The following is a 9856-nucleotide window of genomic DNA, read 5'->3' as shown; positions in this document are numbered from 1 at the left end:
CAGTTACTCATATCTCTAAAGCTGAATTTTTATACAAAAAAAAAATTTTAAGGGATAATAATAGCATCTTTCTCATAGTCATGTTTTGTGACTATAAAGGGTAAAACACTTGGCACAGTGTCTGGACCAGAGAGAGTGACAATATAAATAATGACCATCATTACATTGTTGGCAAGAAACTTTTGAAAACAAATGATGGAAGTGGAGAAAAAACTGAATGGAAGGAAAAATGAAGAGTTGGCAAGACTAGTCTGGATGTAGGAAGTAAAAAAGAATGCAATATCAAAGTGGATTCTGGGTTTGGGGCCTGAGAAAACAGATGGTACCACTGGTATTCATGGAAAATAATGCTGGTAGGAAGGAGGCAAGTAACTTCTTCACTGTACTCACTGCCTCTGGAAAGGGACTGGAATTCTCCCCAAGACCAGGTCAGGCATAGGCATGGCTGCATAATCATCTCAGTGACTGGACTGGAACAGAAAATTGAGACTTTAAGGACTATGGAGGAGGATCATGTGTTGGAAGACATGGTAGAATAATAGGTGAAGAATGAGAAAGAGAAATAATAGAAACACAGACACTAGAATAAAGTATGAATAAAGGAACTGGCTATGGTTTTTCCAGTAGTCATGTACGGATGTGAGAGTTGGACTATGAAGAAAGCTGAGCACCAAAGAATTGATGCTTTTGAACTGTGGTGTTGGAGATGACACTTAAGAGTCCCGTGGACTGCAAGGAGATCCAACCAGTCCATTCTAAAGGAGATCAGCCCTGGGTGTTCTTTGGGAGGAATGATGCTAAAGCTGAAATTCCAGCACTTTGGCCACCTCATGCGAAGAGTTGACTCATGGGAAAAGACTCTGATGCTGGGAGGGATTGGGGGCAGGAGGAGAAGGGGAGGACAGAGGATGAGATGGCTGGATGGCATCACTGACTCGATGGACGTGAATCTGAGTGAACTCGAGGAGTTGGTGATGGACAGGGAGGCCTGGTGTGCTGCGATTCATGGGGTCACAAAGAGTTGGATACGACTGAGTGACTGAACTGAACCGAACTGAACTGAAAGGAACTGACGAGCTTTCCAGGGGGCTCAGTGGTGAAGAATCGACTTGCAATGCAGGAGACATGGTTTTGATCCCTGAGCCAGGAAGATCCCCTGGAGGAGGGCATGGCAACCCACTCCAGTATTACTGCCTGGAGAATCCTATGGACAGAGGAGTCTGGTGGGCTATAGTCTGTCTGTTAGTTACTCAGTCGTGGCGGACTCTTTACGACCCCATGGACTGCAGCCCACCAGGCTCCTCGGTCCATGGAATTTTCCAGACAAGGATACTGGAGTGGTTTACCATTTCCTGTTCCAGGGCTACAGTCTATACGATTGTAAAGAGTCAGATACGACTGGAGCAACTCACTGACACAAGGGAACCAGGAGGAAACTTAAACCTAGAACTGAACTGAAACTGAACAGCAGATCAGGATTATTTCCTAAGGCAAAACCTTTGCTCTTGTTTTTTTTTTTTTTTTCTTTTGAAAGATCTTATCAATTTTTAGTAAATATTCAATGTATTGTGAAACATTTATAAAATATGTATAGGTATAAGAAATATTGTAGTCAGAGTTGTAGCCAGGTTTTATGGAGTTTTAAGGGCATTCTATAAATAAAAGAAGACACAACCAAGAACACAAAATTTGATACAAAATTGTGTTAGATAGGGACTTCCCTGGTGGTCCAATGGCTAAGGCTTCATGCTCCCAATGCAGGGGGGCTGGGTTCGATCCCTAGACAGGGAACTAGATCCCACATGCTGCAACTAAAAAGAATAAGAGATTCTGTGTGCTGCAATTAATATCTGGTGCAGCCAAATAAATATATTTTTTAAAGTATTATATATAAATAGATACAATTAGAAGTAAAAAGGGCACTTCTTCAAAATTAAAAAAAAAATCACAATAAATCACAAATTTTTTAAAAGCACAGTGTTACAAATCCAGAAAAACATATTTATTTAGTGGTTTATTTTTGCTTTATTTTTAGTTGTGTGATGGAGAAGTGCATCCCATAACTTCCCCATCATTAAGGGTTTAACTAAAGAGTTCATGCTAGCTCTGGGTGTGATTTTGATGAGAGATGATTGTGAGAAGAATGAGGAGCAATAGTAGGAGGTGGGGCAGCCCTCAGATTGCTTCCTATCAGTGCCAATCAAACAATGCAACTTGGCACTGTGGCTGAGACTTAGCCTGAACTGTGCATTGCTTCTGCCTAGAAATCCATCCCCTTCAGGGTTAGTTAAGTCATGCCTTTGTATTTGCCCACCATGCTGGATTGTGATATACAGTGAGCAGAGGAAGCATGGGAGGGGAGTAGAGGAAGGAGGGAAAAATTGGGGGGGGGGGGGCGGCGGTCGCAGGGTGGAATCTTTGATGATAAGACCTTTCCTTCTGGAAGTCCTGAATATATAGCAGTGAAAACTGAGATAGATTTTGTAACCAGAATGTATTTATGTATATTTTGGTAATTTAAAGATAGGGCTTCTCAGGTGGTGCTGGTGGTAAAGAATCCAGCTGCCAATGCAAGAGATGTAAGAGACATGGGGTGTGATTCCTAGGTTGGGAAGATCCCCTGGAGAAGGGCATAGCAACCAACTCCAGTATTCTTACCTGGAGAATCCCATGGACTGAGGAGCCTAGTGGGCTATAGTCTATAGAGTTGAAAAGAGTTGGACACAACTGAAGCAACTTAGCATGCATACAGGTAATTTGAAATGATAGATAAATGTATCTATTTACCTATTTGTCCATATATACAATGGAATACCACTCAGCCACAAAAAAGAGTGAAATTTTGCCATTTGCAACAACATGGATGGACCCGGAGGCATTATGCTGAGTGAAATAAATCAGACAGAGAACAACAAATGCTGTATGATATCACTTGCATGTGGAATCTAAGAAATACAACAAACTAGTGAATATAAAACAAAAGATGCAGACCCACAGATATAGAGAACAAACTAGTGGTTACCAGTGGAGAGCGAGATTATGCAACAGAGAGGTGGGGGAGTGGGAGGCACAAACTACTGTGTGTAAGACAGGCTAACAGGAAGTACTGTATGACACAGGGAATATAGCCAGTATTTCATAACTATAAATGAAGTATAACCTTTAAAACTGTGAATCACTATAGTATACAGTATATCATACATTGCATTGATCAATTTTTTTTGTGTGTGAAAAGAAACAAAGGAATACACACACACACACACACACAGATGCCCACATAAAACCATGTGGAGAAATATACATGAAACTATTTTTTAACAGTGGTTACACTAGGGGAGTAGGTTTGGTATGGGGAAATGAGAAAGTTTTTACTTTACTTAAGCCAGCTGTTCTACTCTTTACTCTTTACAATGAATACCTATTTTATTGAAACAAAAATTTAAGACTATATATATATATATATATAATATATACTATAAATAACCAGACACATGTAGAGCAGTGGCTAAGACCAGTTAAGCTGGAGAAACTATCAGGTATTCTCTTCTTGTAGCATTGTTATCAGCTGCTCAGGGAAGAGTATTCTATTTCATCATAACTTATGATGAACTTACCATGAAATGTGTTGTATGAAAGGAGAGAATGTCAGCACTCCCCTTGATAAGGATGGAAGAGACTCTTGGGCCTGACAATAAGGCATCGCCACCTACTTTGTGGCATCTAACCACTGTTGGGCTCCCCTGGTGGCTCAGCTGGTAAAGAGTCTGCCTGCAATGTGGGAGACCTGGGTTCGATCCTTGGGTTGGGGAGATCCCCTGAAGAAGGGATCTTGTATGTATGTGAGAGTTGGCCTATGAAGAAGGCTGAGCACCAAAGAATTGATGCTTTTGAACTGTGGTGTTGGAGAAGATTCTTGAGAGTCCCTTGGACTGCAAGGAGATCCAACCAGTCATCCTAAAGGAGACCAGTCCTGAGTGTTCATTGGAAGGGCTGATGTTGAAGCTAAAACTCCAATACTTTGGCCACCTGATGCAAAGAGCTGACTCATTTGAAAAGACCCTGCTGCTGAGAAAGATTGAGGGCAGGAGGAGAAGGGGACGACAGAGGATGAGATGGTTGGATGGCATCGCCGACTCAATGGACATGAGTTTGGGTAGGCTCTGGGAGTTGGTGATAGACAGGGAGGCCTGGCGTGCTGCAGTTCATGGGGTCATAAAGAGTTGGACACAACTGAGCAACTGAACTGAACTGAACCCACTCCAGTATTCTGGCCTGGAGAATTCCATGGACTGTACAGTCCATGGGGTTGCAAAGAGTCAGACACAACTGAGTGACTTTCACTTTCACTACTGTGAAATAAAACTTTAGATTAAAAATCAAAACAAAACCTGGGCAAAGAATCTGTTCTACTTCTTGTTATTTAGATCATCAATCATACAGTAGTTAAATCCCAGGAATCGGCATCATATTAATCAGGTCACGATGGCTAGCTTTTTCTTATCTTTTACTCTCTCATTTTCTGATTTCTTTTCCAGTCCTTACTTAGCCCTAATTATTTGATAGCTTTTTCAATAAGCAACATTGAAATCTCCAGTCTTATTGAAAATGAATTAGACTATGAAACAGTCAGAACAGTGATATTACAATGCTTCTCTTTATATATTTAAAGATTTTCTGAACAATATTAACTATATAGCCTGTAAATTTAAGTCACATTTAGTCAGTCCTGAAAATGGAGATGTGCAAGTGGGTTCTAGATAATAATTCAGAGTGTTACATGGTGCTAAAAATTTCCTGAGGGGTTGAAGAGCTCTCTTTGGGTTATTAGGGAAAGAAACTGGACTATTGTATGCACAACGGATTTGGGGATGAAAGGTACTATAGAAATAATAGGACTAATTGTTATTACTTTATTAATTGTTATTCTGTTTTGATTGATTGCTTTCTATTTCAAGTCTTAAAAGATTTCAGTTTGATAGAATTTTATGTAATTTCTTTCCTTAAAATCTTCACTTAATATCAATGATATTTTTCACCCCATTTCTTCTGAAGAAAGAAGTGCTTAGTTCAGTGCTTAGAAACCATATGACATTATAAGACAATAAAAATAATTTTCTGAGGTAAAATTAACTTTAAAGACAATGGTATGGCTTACACTATACCTACCATTTTTATGTTAGATGAAGAAGAATATATAACACACATAGACAGACATGCTGCTGCTGCTTAGTTGCTGAGTTATGTCTTATTCTGTGTGATCCCATGGACTACAGCGCACCAGGCTCCTCTGTCCATGGGATTCTCTAGGCAAGAATACTGGAGTGGGTTGCCTTGCCCTCCTCATAGACAGACACATATACTTATACAAATAAAAGCTTGTTTTAAAATTTGACTACAAAGTAATGTAACCTCATGATGGGTAATTTGGAAAACAAAGAAAAGTATAACTAAGAAAATATTTTAAACATTTCTAAAATATATCGATTAAACAAGTCTTTAATAGTTCAGTATATTTTCTTCCAATTTTTTCTTTTAAATATTTGCAGACACACGTGAACATTCCATATACATTTTCTTTTCAGAATTGGGATCATATTCTTTTTTGGGGGGAGGGGAATGCCATGCCCCATGACTTTCAGGATCTTAGCTCCCAACCAGGAATCGAACCTAGGCCTGGACAGTTAAAGCTCTGAATTCTAACCACTGGACTGCCAGGGGATTTCTGAGATCATATTCTAGCTATTATTTTATACCTATTCTTTAAACCCATTCTGAGCATTTTTTTTCATTAGATTAAGCATTATTTGTAAAAAAATATGTTTAATGAATATATAATAGTCATCACTTGGCTGTATTAAAATATCTATAAACATTTCATATTGTGTCAGTTGGGGTTCTGAAAGGAAGCAGGTGACCCAGTCAACTGATGCACTGGCTAGAATTAATAAAGGGATGCTTTGCAAGTGTGAGTTCAGGGCCAGGGACACCAAGAAGGGATGGCAAAGTACCCAGGAGCCAGGCCACACAAGCCTGAAGAGGAAGAGGGAAGCATGGTTACCAGGATCTGAAGAGCTGCAGCCATCAGAAAGGGTCTCCAGGTAGAAGCTTTGGTGGAGAACTCAGCTGCTCCCAACCCCAGCCTGGCAGGGGCTTGTGAAGTCAGTGCTCCAATTTCTCTCTGTTTCTGCCTTCCAATCTCATGCTTCTGCTTACCACTGACCAAACCCAACCAGAAATCAAAGAGCAAGAGAATCAGCTGATGTTGAGAATAGAGAGCTCAGCCACTGCCCTGGGACAAGAGTGGGAAAAGGTGGACAGTATATCTGCACTGGCAAATATTCTGCATACTTATTGTTTTCAGTGTTCCCCCATCCCACCTTTTCACTATTAGAGCAACAGTAGTGTCCAACTCTTTGCAACCCCATGAACTGTAGCCTACCAGGCTCCACCACTCATGGAATTTTCCAGGCAAGAGTACTGGAGTGGGTTGCCATTTCCTTCTCCAGGGGATCTTTCTGACCCAGGGATTGAACCCAGATCTCCCACTTTGAAGGCAGATGCTTTACAATCTGAGCCACTGGGGAAGTCAGAGCTTAGGGCAATAAGGCTGTGAGAAATACATTTGCAGGCTTGTTCTTCATTTCTTTTAGATAAGTATCCTGACTATGACCCATCAGACTGCCCTGTCAATGATGTGATAATGGAAAAGTAAATTTGCATCAGGCATCCCATGCATGACTAAAATCATGTCACCTAATCAAGAATCAATTGTCCTTGTTTTGCTCCATGCTGCTGCTGCTGCTGCTGCTAAGTTGCTTCAGTTGTGTCCAACTCTGTGCGACCCCATAGATGGCAGCCCACCAGGCTTCCCCATCCCTGGGATTCTCTAGGCAAGAACACTGGAGTGGGTTGCCATTTCCTTCTCCAATGCATGAAAGTGAAAATTGAAAGTGAAGTTGCTTAGTCGTGTCTGACTCTTAGCGACCCCATGGACTGCAGCCCACCAGGCTCCTCCACCCATGGGATTTTCCAGGCAAGAGTACTGGAGTGGGGTGCCATTGCCTTCTCTGGTTTTGCTCCACAGCTGATATTAATAGGACCTACAGCACAGGATTTTTTTGGTTTCCTATCTAGGCACACATTGCATGCTGCCAAACCCAAGTGGCATCTTATATTAGCAAAATGAGGCAAAGTCACAGACCACTGACCTCAAACCATCAATTTCAGAACTCTATTTCTGCCATTCAACAGAAAACAAGACAAAACCTCCGGGACAACAAAGGGAAGAACTCAGAGTTTTATATCTGTCCCTTACTGTTATTTTTCCTAAAAGGAACTCACGCCCTCTTCGAGGATATCTTCCCAACCCAAGGATCGAACTCAGGTCTCCCTCATTGCAGGCAGATTATTTACTGTATGAGCCATCAGGGAAGCCTAAAAGGAACTCGACATGCAGTTTTAAAGGAAGCCAGATTGCTGGAGAACATTTTAATCTTTATAGCATGGGTTTTTTAAGCGTGGTTGAATTTGGCCCTGCAAATAACTTACTCAGCATGTCCGACTCTTTGTGACTCCATGGACTGTAGCCTGCCAGGCTCCCCATCCATAGGATTTCCCAGGCAAGAATACTGAAGTGAGTTGTCATTTCTTCCTCCAAGGGATCTTCCTGACCCAGGAATATAGCCCACGTGTCTTGCATTTTCTGTATTGATAGGCAGATTCTTTACTATTGTGCCAGCTGGGAAGTTACCCCAATAACTTACTAACAGCAACTCAGTTTTATCCAGACATACTAAGAAAGAAGCACATTAAAATGATGACTCAGCCATTCCCTTATTATAGAATGTTGAATATAGTGGGGATCAAATCCCCTGCAGTTGCATGAAATGCTATTAGTATGAATTTTTATGATCTCTTCTGAAAAACCTTCTGACAGAAAAATACTACATCAAATTGTCTCTTTCACCATTGGAGAGAAAACCATTTTGACTAAGTAAGAGAATATTCTTGTCTTTCCTAATCCATCAAAACAGCTAAGTGCAAGGGACAATTTCCTACCATGGATTTGAGAAGAGGCAGCATGAAACTTTCACATCCCTCCTGATACATTACCAGGTTTGCGAGCATTGGGAGACTTTTTCTTCCTTAATTTCCTCTCAAGAAGTTCTTTAAAAGGCTGTATACAAATGGGAAGTTTCGAAGAAGATCATTTTGTATATTGTACCTCAAAAAATCAATACAGTGACAGTGTAGCACTCAGAAACTTGGTGATTTGATTCTCTTATTTTAACTTTTGGAGCTGCTATAACAAAATCACACCAATATTCATCGACAAAATTCAATTTTGATAACAAACCTCTTAATAGAATCAACAGTGTAAGAATCCAGAGAAGTTTTATATGGATTTCACATGGGAAATCTGATTTCCTTTCTTTTTCTTTACAAAAATGAATCCTAGTCCCAGTTTGATCCAGTAAATATAATTATTGAGAACTTTACAATGTAATACATATTTTATGTAAATTTCAATGCTTTTATTTGTATTTTATATACTCAGGGTAATTAAGGACATTCACCAAAGTGAAAGTAGTTGAAGCAGTACTCTAACCTCTTTTTCTGTTCTATGACTAAGAGGAATTCTAATTTTTATTAAATGAAATTAATTAATTAAACATTATTGAATACAAACTATGCTGGAGAGAGTGATATTCACATTCAATGTGAATGGCAAATATGCAGAGATACTAAGATGCAAATGATATAGTCTTTGTTCTCAAAAACTTTAAAATCTAAATAGTAGGATAAGACAATAAGCATACTAACTACAAAACTGAATATTGTAAGAGTTTTAAAATAGAGAGAATAAAGAGGGAGTAACAATCAGAATTAAAATGCAGAAATGGGCCAAGTGATAGGAAAAGATTTACATAAGTGACACCTATTGGTAAGGGTTTGGGAGTTTGGGTATTATGCATGTATGTGTGTATGTATTTTTACTTTTTATTTTATAGAAATTTTAGAAGCAGAGAAAGAGTATGGAGTTTTCATGTACCTTTCATGCAGCTTTCCCTAATGATGATATCTTATATAATCATAGTACCTTATTATCAAAACTAGGAAATTTACATTTATACAAGACTTAACTAACCAGTAACGCTGAAGAAACTGAAGTTGAATGGTTTTATGAAGACCTACAAGACTTTTAGAACTAACACCCAAAAAAGATGTCCTTTTCATTATAGGGGACTGGAATGCAAAACTAGGAAGTCAAGAAACACCTGGAGTAACAGGCAAATTTGGCCTTGGAATGCAAAATGAAGCAGGACAAAGACTAATAGAGTTTTGCCAAGAAAATGCACTGGTCATAGCAAACACCCTCTTCCAACAACACAAGAGAAGACTCTCCACATGGACATCACCAGACGGTCAACACCGAAATCAGATTGATTATATTCTTTGCAGCCAAAGATGGAGAAGCTCTATACAGTCAACAAAAACAAGACCAGGAGCTGACTGTGGCTCAGATCATGAGCTCCATATTGCCAAATTCAGACTTAAATTGAAGAAAGTAGGGAAAACCGCTAGACCATTCAGGTATGACCTAAATCAAATCCCTTATGATTATACAGTGGAAGTGAGAAATAGATTTAAGGGTCTAGATCTGATAGATAGAGTGCCTGATGAACTATGGAATGAGGTTCGTGACATTGTACAGGAGACAGGGATCAAGACCATCCCCATGGAAAAGAAATGCAAGAAGGCAAACTGGCTGTCTGGGGAGGCCTTACAAATAGCTGTGAAAAGAAGAGAGGCGAAAAGCAAAGGAGAAAAGGAAAGATATAAGCATCTGAATGCA

General features: G+C 39.7%; 1 pseudogene; it reads left to right on the top strand.

Annotated features, from left to right (window-relative positions):
• Nucleotides 1–3622: 3622 nt before the first annotated feature.
• LOC120863119 lies at nucleotides 3623–3733 on the top strand (annotated as a pseudogene).
• Nucleotides 3734–9856: the final 6123 nt, after the last annotated feature.

Source organism: Oryx dammah, unplaced genomic scaffold, assembly GCF_014754425.2.
Source record: "Oryx dammah isolate SB20612 unplaced genomic scaffold, SCBI_Odam_1.1 HiC_scaffold_4, whole genome shotgun sequence".
In the NCBI taxonomy this organism is placed as follows: domain Eukaryota; kingdom Metazoa; phylum Chordata; class Mammalia; order Artiodactyla; family Bovidae; genus Oryx; species Oryx dammah.
Note: the sequence above shows the minus strand (reverse complement) of the source record. Positions and strands in the feature narration are given on the sequence as shown.